Raw genomic sequence first — 8768 nt, 5'->3', positions numbered from 1 at the left:
AGGGATGTTCTTTACTGGCCTGCCTCCCCTCGCTTGCTCAGCCTGCTCTCTTATAGAACCAAGACTACCAGCCCAGAGATGGCACCACCCACAAAGGGACCTCCCCCCTTGATCACTGATTGAGAAAATGCCTTGCAGCTGAATCTTGTGGAGGCATTTCCCCAACTGAAGCTCCTTTCTCTGTGATAACTCCAGCTTGTGTCAAGTTGACACAGAATAAACCAGTACAGTCACCATTCCTCAGTCTGATTTAGAATTCAACCAGCCAGATGTCTCATATTTTTTTTCCTCTGTCAATTTTTGTTCCCTTGGTGTAGGACCTTCCCCAGTTTTCTGCATGGTAGGTATTTATGACAGTCAATCACAGCTAACCCACACTAGTGTCTGCTTTTCAGAGGCAGCCCTGCAGTGAGAGGGGAAGGCATGGTCACACAGCAAGGTTTAGGCTCAGTGCCTACTCCCGGGAAAAGACATGTTTGCAGTCAGAACACAGACAGAGAAGACATCACCAGTTGGTCTGGGCACCCAGCCCACCGACTCCCAGCCTGGGATCAATCAGGTTCATTCCCTACACTTAGTAGATGGTTCAGTCACTTGCTGGAGAGTCTGCAGACTATTTCTGGGAGTACTGGGAAGGTAGATGGTTGTCATGGAGAGGTCCAGGATTAAAATATATGTGAGAGAGACCGTTTTCACTATGTAGCCTTACCAGCCTTTCATTTTGTACCTCAGGAGTGTTTTGCCTGCCACAAATCAGAACTTTGAAATGTATTTTGAACTGAACTAAATTCTCTACATATTTTTATCTCTTAGAAGTCTAAAGATCACGAGGGTCACATAAGAGACTGCAGTCTGAAAGCCACTGGCTTGAAGGAAGCCACCCTCTCCACACTGCTGAAGGGTTTTGTGGAAGGCTTTGTTCTTGAACCAATGTGAAACAGTCCTTTCGTGATGATGGCCTCTAAGATGTCTCCAGGCCCCTCTGTGGTGCTTCTGATCCACCAATGGTTTCTTAGGGCGGTAATGTGTTGGTGTTGAGGTAGGGGCATGCCTCCCATCTTCTTCCCATTTCCCTTCAAGCAGATGACATTGAGTTGGAATCAGAGTATTCAAGTGACCAGAAGTTCAAATAGGTAGAAAATTCCATTTAAAAATGATATTTACGGGTTGGAGAGATGGCTCAGCAGTTAAGAGCACTGACTGCTCTATCAGAGGTCCTGAGTTCAATTCCCAGCACTACATGGTGGCTCACAACCATCTGTAATGCCCGGCGCCCACTTCTGGTGTGACTGAAGACAGAAACAGTGTATATATAATCTTTAAAAAATTGATATTTACTTTAAATTACATTTATTTGAGACTGGAAAGATAGCTCAGGAGTTAAGAGCACTTGACTATTCTTCCAGAGGATCAGAGTTTGGTTCCCAGGACCCTTATCAGGTTGCTCACACCATCTGTAACTCCAGCTCCAGGGAACCAATGCTATTGGACTTCCCAGGAACCTGCACACATGTGCATATACCCAAATGCAGTCCCACGCACATCCACATAATTAAAAACAAAAAGAAATGTTCATAAAATGTATTTGAGTTATAGTCTCACTGTAGAGCTGAATGAGCCGGTTTTGAACCGGTTTTGTCTCCTGTCCCAGCCTCCCTAGTACTGTGAGTACAGGTGAGCCATTTTCTCCTCCCCCCACTCACATTTTCTCAGTCAATGCTTTCCTGCTTCTAGGGATGGGTACCTCACGCCCTCAGGGCCAACCTTTGTAAGTGCAGTCCCATTCTGCTGGGAATGATTGGCTCTCTTTGACTCCAGACCAGGTTCTGATTTCTCTCTTGGGACATCCTGTGGGTCTTTGCTGGGCCCTCAGACTCTGAGCTCCCTGCTGAGGAACCTCTAAAATGCCTTCTCTAGATTTATAGGGTCTGGGTCCTCCTGGCCTCAGCTTGCCCACAGCCCATCTTTCTGACAAGGGCCAGTACCCAGGGGCCACATGAGAGCCGACATTTACCAGACATCACTTCACTATGACTGAGTTCATAGCAATCAGAGATGCTTACCCCACTAGAGAAAGCTGTGTCTACAGCAGAGAGCAGCAGGTCTAGAGCCACCAAAACACTAGGGTACCTCTGTAGTGACAATTTTGGAATTTTTGTTTCTTTTTTTAAAAACCCAGAAATATTATAAGAATATGTTTTCATTTTAATCCCAGGTATGGGCTATGGGGCTGCTTCAGATTGTCCACAGCAGGTGACTATGATTTGCCTCGTGCTCTAGTGGGGACATGATTTTGCCAGCTGCACATGGTTTCTGCACATGTGTGACATTTGAAATTCTGGGGATTTTTCAGAGGGTTTATAAAGTCTAGAGTCCTGAAAGGGGTTATTGTTTGGTTGTTGGTTGTTATTGGTTGTCGTTGGTTATGGTTTGTTAAGTAGTTGTGCCCAAAGAAGAAACACCAACAAGAAGAAATTAGATATTCTGATGATGATGATGATCAAACTGGCTCCAAGGAACTTGACATCCCTAATCAGCAGGAAGAAGTCTAATGATAATGTGACCCCCTTTCTAACTCCTGACTTTATTCAGGGATCTTTTTCCTTTCCTCTCTATCCTTTTTTCCCCCTCTTATCTAGTGTTAGGGGGTTTAAAGGATGGAGACAGATAGAAAAGAAGAACCTACAAAGTAGTCAAAGACAACTATACCCCTCCCCCCTCCACTTTGGCCTCTCCCTGGACAGGCCTGAATTCTCTGGCATGGAGGGCTGTGGATCTAGCTTGATGGTAGAGTACTTGCTTCCAGGTGAAAGTCCTGGTTTTGATAGCCAACAGTATAATAATATAATATATTGTTATATATTATAACAATGAACTTATAATAATCAGTCAATAAATAAAATACATTAATTTTTAAAAGAGAAAAACAAAAGAAAACAAATACAAGCTCAAATAAAGAAAGAAAACAAATATATCTAACCTAGAATTTTACATCTAGAATGGGGTTTACATTTTTTGAAAGTGAATTGTTTTCAAGAGAAATGACAAGCATCTTCTAGATCTTGAAAAACTGGACCAGAGATCCAGCCACAGCTCAAGCCTGGAACCTCTGAGGCTTGAGAGAGAGAAGGGGGAGGGGAGAGGGAGAGAGGCTGGGGGGTTCACTCAGTGGCGGCTGGCTCTAATGGTGGCTATACAGTGAGGCCACATGAGCGAGTTTACAGCCTCCCAGGTCCAGCTGTCTACTTTCCAGAACAGACCAAGCATTTGGCACCAGCATCAGAGAGCTCTCTTGGCATTGCACCCCAGCAGCTCTGTGCGCCCTCTGCTGGCACCTGGGAGTAGCCTCAGCTCTTTCACTGAGAGAAGGGACTGGGACTCAGCTGAGGGCAGGAAGGTTGGTCAACTTATATAAGCCGTGTGCTATGATAGACATTTAACCAGAGGATGCTATTTAAAGTAAGTGGCCAGGAGACACGTGGGAAGCCACTATCTAGTGCATGGATGCAGGACTCAGGCAGAAGTGGGCGGCCCCCAATACTGGTCATCAGAAGTGTCACCCGGTGTCAAATAGAAATGGGGGCTGAAGGCAGTGGCCAGACATCACGGGAGAGTGGAGAACAGGCTTTAATTAAAGTGCTTAATGCACTCATCGACGTTTCTATTTTTTCATGACTAAAGTCTCACCCGTTCCCATCCAGAGTTTCACTAATGACAAGCAAGGGTCATTCATAACTTGTGGAGTTCAATAAATAATTCCCAAGGCCAGCCCCTGTTCAAGCACAAACCAACGAACTGCAGGGGAAAGGTGTGCTAAGAATAGCTCACTGTGTATCAGGTCCTGTGCCCCTGCCTATGGTAGTTCAGTCTTCACTTGGGTCCTCAGAGTCCAATTTTAAAGAAGAGAAAAGTGTACCAGATTCAATAACTCCTTCAAACACTCATGGCTGGGACGGCATTGGAGCAGCCAGGCTCTTGACGAAGTTTCTATTTTCCTGGCCACAGGTTTGTTCAAGAACTGTTTGTCCTTGGGACTCCCTCACATGGAGTCCCTCTCTGGGAAGGGGCAGGGAGAATGACGACTGGAAATGGGTCTATCCGGGTGAGGAGTGGACAGGAGGGAAGGTAAGGATGTGGGGCAGAGAAGGGGCTTGTACAAAGACAGGGAAATGGAGAACAGCGCATAAATGGGGGACTATCTGTCGGCCGGGCTGCAGCTGGGTGGAGAGTACTGGCTGGCGTTCACAAGGCCCGGGGTCTCATCTCCAAACCAAATAAAAACACCAAGCAAAGGAAACACAATGTAACCTGGCAGGAATATGTCTGTAATAGGCTCCGAGTGGTGCCCACTGGGAGGATCCCAGTTCGAGGGTCCTAGATACTAGAAACAACCCAGGGTTTTCAGAACAAAGCAAGGAGGCCTGGGTGCTCCCTGTCTCTGTCCCCCACAAGAGAGATATGGGCCCTGCCCCATTCCTTATATCAGCTGGTGTCCATCCTGGGGCTGGGGATACACCTAAGGACTGGGAGAGACTGATTGGTAGAGGGTCTGCCTGCACAGGATGACCATGGCTCAAGGAGAAGGAAAGAGTTCACAAGTCTCCCTTCTACCTGAGGTGTTGTGGAGAGTTGATGGTTTCTGGGGAGTGAGAGTCAGCTTTCTTTAAGGGCGTGGCCACTGAAAGGTCAGTCATGCTCCAATACATGGCCCCACCCAGGAGCTTATAGGCAGCACAAACTGGACTAAATTATTGAAAAAGAAGAACAAGCAACCTGCTGGTGGTGACACATGCCTTTAATCCTAGTCACAGGTAGGTGGGTCACTGTGAGTTCAAGGCCAGCCCTGTGTACAGTACAAGTTCCAAGATAGTCAAGGCTATACAGAGAAACCCTGTCTTGGAAAAACAACAACAAAAAGCAACAAACAAGGAGAGCACATGAAGACCTTCAGGAGGAGGTGGTGGTGTGTCTGGAAAGAATTAGGGGAGAGATTAGGGTGAACATGACCAAGACTAAGGAATCATCTTTGCCATACTTGGAAGGAGGTCAGTCTATATTTCTCAGTGTTTCAATGTAGGCTGGCTTTGTGGCTTACTTTGGCCAGCAGAAGTGATACTGTTGTAGCTCTGAGCTCAGGCCTAAGGGACCTCATCTGCTTCTGCCTCCTGCCTTTTTTGTGAATAAGCACGAGTCTATCTGCTGGGACAGTCGAGAAAGACTGGGAAAGAAGTCATTTGCCCAAGCCAGGGTCCTGAGCCTGCAGGAGCACCCTAATATTGGCAAAGGTCGTTTCTCCTGAGCCTGTCAGATCCTCTGGGGCTGCTGAACAGAGGAGGGGTGTCTCTGACTGAAGTAGCACAGGGAGCGGTCAGAGAGGAAGGGCAGGAGGGAGGCTGCTGCAGCAGTCCCACGAGAGATGGCAGGGTGGCTGCAGTGCTGTGAGAGTGGATATTATTCAGATCTACTCAAAGTAGGGTGGCGGGAGGGACCTGCTGATAGGTTGCACATAGGGATGAGCAGATGAATCAAGAAGGCCAAGGTTTCCACCCAGAGAGCATCTGGGTGGGCAGAGGTGCTCACAGGCTCCACTGGCTCCAGGCTGAGCAGGTTGTGCTGGGGCTCTATACAGAAACACATGTCCAGGCTCAGTAGAAGGCGCTGGTCCAGTCCAAAACAGGAAGGTGTGTCGTGCTGTGGAATATCATGCATGTATCTGCTGTTCAGCGTGGCTACCACAGGAGATGGAGCCTTATTTCAGGCCGCAGTGTTTAGTTTAGGGGTGTGTGTGTGTGTGTGTGTGTGTGAGAGAGAGAGAGAGAGAGAGAGAGAGAGAGAGAGAGAGAGAGCGTGAGCGTGTGTGTGTGTGTGTGTTGGGGGTCAGGGGCTGGCTTTCCTCTGCTAGATACAGGCAGCTGACTGAAAAGATGGACTAGCCAAGCCTCTTCCACGGAAACCTGGGCCGTTTGCATGGGTCTTAAGTGGCTACATGGCACCCTCTGGTGGCTAGCATGGTTCTTCACTGCCCTCTGATTATCCAAACTTGTTCTTCAGGCAGAAGGCTTGTGAGCCCGGGGGATGGATGCCTCCCCACAGCTTGGTTTGCTGAGTGGACCAGTGAAAGATAGTGAACCTAAATCTCAGATGAGCAAGTGGGTGTACCCGGGGACAAAAGTCTGGGAGAGGAGGTGGCTTGAGGGGCCAGTCCCATACTCAGCGATTTGCTTAATCTTTCCCACTTACCTTTTAAGTATTTATTTCTGCTTTCAATATATTTGAGAAAAATACACATGAAAGAAACAAGCAATATCCACTATGAAGAGTAAGCCTCACTCTGGCCTGGGCCTCTCAGACCTAGGGGCAATGCTATGATAAGTGACGGTTCAAGCTGGAGACCGATGATGCACCCTTAACTGGCATTTATCTGGCACTTGGTATGTGCTAAATACCCTTGTAATAAAAAAATTACTAATGTGTGTGCAGGTATGTGTGTGTGCAGGTATGTGTGTGTGCAAGTGTGCTGGTGTGTGTGTGTGTGTGTGTGTGTGCGCGCGCGTGCGCGCGTGTGCAGGCATGTGCTTGCATGTGAAAGCCTGAGGTCAAAATCGGGTGTCTTCCTTATTCACCATCCACATTGTTTTTTTGACATAGGGTTTCTCAGTGAATCTGAAACTCACCAGTTTGGCTAGACTGGCTGTCCATAGAGCCCCAGGGATCTGCCTGCCTGTCTCTTCCTCTTCAATAGGGAGAAGAAAGAGCAAGCACTTTCTCCATGCCCACTTTATTACAGGCATGCCCTGACACACCTAATCTTAATGTAGGTGCTAGGGATCCAAACTCAGGTCCCCATGCTCAAGGGTTACCCACTTTACTGACTTAGCTATCTCCTCTGCTGTCTGGACAGCTGGCTGGCTGGCTGGCTGGCTGGCTGGCTGGCTGGCTGGCTGGTTGGCTGGTTGGCTGGCTGGCTGGCTGGCTGGCTGGCTGGCTGGTTGGTTAGCTAGTTATCTGCCCTTGCTGGTTGGTTGGTTATTTGAGACAAGGTCTGCTATAGTCAAAGCTGAGCTCAAACTGTGGAACTGCAGCAGCACTTGAACATCTGACCTTCCTTCCTCCACTTCCTAGTTGTTAGATTTCCAGGCTTATGTTGCCACAGCCAACTCACTCAAAGCACTCTTGACCCCTGCATCTTGAACCAGTTCAAGGTCTCAATCCCTTGGACTGAGAAGTGTAAGGTTTGCTGCTACTGATGACTGAGGGTTTAGACACCCCGAACAGAGCTCTGTAGCACCACTCCTCAGGAGCACCTAGGATTGAGGGTCCCAGCACCTGTGCTATAGACTTCTCTTTCCCTACTCAGATTTCCATCCGGGTAAAAAAGCCCCTCTCCGCTTACTTCCCAAACTATCCTCTGCAGCTGCCCTATACTTCCCTTTGACACAGCCTAGCCCAACACCCCATCTGTCTGTTCTACAGGCCATGGTAAGGGCCTTCTATAATCAGTCCTGTTTCCATGTGCCATCAGCAGGGTGTGCCAACCTCAGCTCTCAGCATTAGGCAGGGATCTGGGCTTGGTGTTGGGTGCAGCTCACCCTTTGGGAGCTGTGCTCAATTTCCTCTGATGTAAGTTTACCCACACCATCATTTCCCCTTCAGCTTCTTTTTTCTTAATACCCTGTCTATGCGTGGTCTATGTTTGATGCCTACAAGATGTGGACCAATACAGGAAATCTCAGAGGTCAGGTCTTCACAGGGGAAGGGAATGTGAGTATTGTGAAGGCCTCAAAGCAAGATGGCAATGTTCTGTTCTCACCTGAAAGTTGAGTCTTGGGCAAGGCATTTAACTTTTCCATTTGCAGCTTCTTCATAAATTTGTAGGTACCTCATAAGATTGCATGAGGTTGAGATGTTTAAAGCCTATAGAACAGTTATCATGTACTAAATAAATATTACTCATTATTATAATTAAAAGGGAAACAGTAATAGAATTGTCCAGAGACCAAATAAGAAAAACACTGTTTATAAACTATAATGGATCTATGCTGGTCTGTTCCACTATCATTTCTAAAAATTTTTATATGTGCTGGTGTTTTGTCTGTGTGTATATCTGTGCACGCATGCATATCTGGTGCTCATGGAGGTCAGAAGAGGGTGTCAGATTGCAGGGTGGGTGCTGGGGCCCTAACTGGAACTCTCGGGAGAGTGACAATTGTTCTTAATCATAAATATCCATTTCTCCTGCCCCTGGTTTTGTTTTTTGGAGACAGGCTCTCAAATAGCCCAGACCCTGTTCTCACTATGTAACAAGGCTTTCTTAATCTCCTGATCCTCCGGCCAGTGCCTCTCAAGCACTCAGATTGCAAGTGTGTCCTACCATGCCCAGAATGCCACTATCATTCTTAAAGTATCAGTAGAGGACTAGAGGTGCAGCCCAGTGCCTGCCTAGTGCCTGCCTAGTGTGTGCAAGGTTTCATTCCCAGAGCTTAAGAAATGAAAATCAAAAAAAAAAAAAAAATCAATACAGCAGTAGCAGCCAATCCACTGACCTCCATAGTTATCCACAAACTGCCCAGCTTGCTGCCATTGCTTTGGAAACAAATGAGGTCTGAATATGATGTTGGTTTTGTAAATGATGACAGGCAAAATTATGGATGAATTAAGAGGTCTTTCACTGGCCTCAAATAATCATGCTCATCAGATTCTGCCTCATTCTGGGTCTCTCTCCCTCTCCTCCCTCTCCCTCTCCCTCTCCCTCTCCCTCTCCCTCTCCC

Source organism: Mus pahari, chromosome 2 (genome assembly GCF_900095145.1).
Source record: "Mus pahari chromosome 2, PAHARI_EIJ_v1.1, whole genome shotgun sequence".
Taxonomy (NCBI): Eukaryota; Metazoa; Chordata; class Mammalia; order Rodentia; family Muridae; genus Mus; species Mus pahari.
The sequence above is the reverse complement of the archived record's forward strand: the minus strand, read 5'-3'. Positions refer to the sequence as shown.